Source organism: the organism of the source record quoted next, unplaced genomic scaffold (assembly GCF_019419815.1).
Source record: "Pyrus x bretschneideri cultivar Hongxiangsu unplaced genomic scaffold, Pyrus_bretschneideri_v1 Contig10, whole genome shotgun sequence".
Classification (NCBI taxonomy): domain Eukaryota; kingdom Viridiplantae; phylum Streptophyta; class Magnoliopsida; order Rosales; family Rosaceae; genus Pyrus; species Pyrus x bretschneideri.
In genome coordinates, this window is record NW_025999391.1 from 8,420,882 (window position 1) to 8,422,824 (window position 1,943).

Below are 1,943 nucleotides of genomic sequence, written 5' to 3' on the forward strand. Positions count from 1 at the left end.
AATTGCCGCCTATAAGTTGTGGAAACTTTCATCATGGTTATGTCATACGTACGTTGACATATTGATGACATCCACAAATTATATACAAAATCATAGCATAACTAGGAGGAATCTTTCTACATATGAGGAACCATCTCTTTGCATGCTGAGGTGAAGTTTTGAGGCGAAACAATAGCGGTTTTATTAACATCTTAATAAAATGTACAAACTTCAAGGGAGCAATTTGGATTAAATTTAAGGGCTTTTCGTACAAAATGGACTCCAAAACAAAAAACCAAAGAAAAGACCAGGTCAATTTGGCCCATTTAATTAGGGGTGGGCACGGATCGGGTCGGGTTGGGCCCAAATTTGAAGGAACCGGACCGGATCCGTTTAAAAATCTAACAGGGTGGGGCGGGGCGGGTATAGCAATTCTGAGTTTTGGAACCGGACCTAATTCTAAGTTCTGGAACCGGGTCAACATTATCACCTCTGCTACAAACTCCCAATTCCACACAAGAAAGGGGAAAAACCGGAGCTGACTTTCAGATCAACCCCACAAAACCAAACGGTTCAAAACACTAAATTTCACATATTTTTCATAAAACCCATTACTATAAACACATATTTATGCAATATTTTGCAATACATTTTAGTAAATTTTCAATTCACAAGTCAACAAACCAAAATTTGGACAATGAAGGTGCCCAAACCAAGAGAAAAATACCACCGACAAGCATGAGGGAGAAGCTGAACTACAATGTGGCATCCAATGAGCACCACCGACAAGCCCTTGCATAGCCGTGTGAATCCAGAGAACACACCTGCGCTCTGCAACATCCGAAGTCAAAAATTCGAATTGAAACCCGCAAATCAGAAGAAAATTTGAAAGCTTTACCCTTAAGAGTGATGGAGTGCTCATGGCGGGTGGGCGGGCAATGGATTTGCGGCGGCGATGTGAGATCAGAGAATTAGATTTTGGGTCGAAGGAAGGTATGGATTATACAGGTTGCGAATGGGCAAGAAAACATGAGTGAAGGTTGTTAAAGAGGAGAGAATCGAGCCAGCAGTGATGTTGTTGAAGAGGAGAGAATCGAGCCAGTGGGATGTCGTCGAGGAGGATGGGTGGTGCCGTTGTGTTGGTCACGACGACGGAGGAGAAGACGATTAAGAGTTGGATTCGAAGGACGGACAGCGTGGAGTGAGAGTGACTGATTTTGGAATTAGGACTCGACTCGGGAGGAAGATGACTAGGGTAGAATCTAACGGTTGAGATTGGATGATGGTTGATAAATATTGCGTTCATTTCAATGTCATTTAGTTTAGATTTTTGTTATGTTTGTGAGTGAATTTAGTTCGTTTCATTTAGTTTTATGTTTTTCTTAGATTTGAAGAGTGAAGATGAAGAAAGAAGAAAAAGGAGCATTTTTGCAATTGAAATGAGTTTGGTATGCTGGAAGCAGAAGCTGTGCAGCCGACTTTACGGATTAAACTGTACTTCCTCAGAATGAACCAGCTGCTGAGCTTTATACCATTGGAAAGATATGGAAGTCAGCTTTTAGAGGAATTTTACGGTTTGTGATTCCGAGTTTCCTAGAAGACGTTATAGTGGTTTTTGTACCGGACGTCTGCCAGCAAGGTTTACGCGGGATTTGCAAAGAGATTTCAGATTTACTAAGTTTAATAAAAGGAAATGTGCAGAGAAAAAAAGAAGCTTGTAGAAAAGTTCAAGAGTCAAGACTATTCTAAACGGTGCATGGGTAATATATCTAATGGTTTGATGTGCCACATCATCAACATATTAATCCAAGTCATAAGAGAAAGTCAAGAGTCCTATTAAAAGAGGGACTTCAGTATTTTTTGCGGGAAAAAAGGAGGATTTTGGGCAGAGCTTTTGGGAACTTGCTTTTGGGGATAAGAAGGTGTGGAGACGTAGCAGCGAGACACGAATCCAAGAGCAGTAG

The 1,943-nt window shown here is 41.1% G+C and overlaps 1 long non-coding RNA gene across 1 annotated transcript; it reads right to left on the reverse strand.

Moving 5' to 3' along the window:
• Window positions 1–551: 551 nt before the first annotated feature.
• On the reverse strand, window positions 552–1,219 carry LOC125468387. Its single transcript, XR_007250772.1, has 2 exons — window positions 878–1,219; window positions 552–810 (listed from the first exon to the last, which is right to left on the reverse strand). It is a non-coding gene; the product is annotated as an uncharacterized LOC125468387 (long non-coding RNA).
• Window positions 1,220–1,943: the final 724 nt, after the last annotated feature.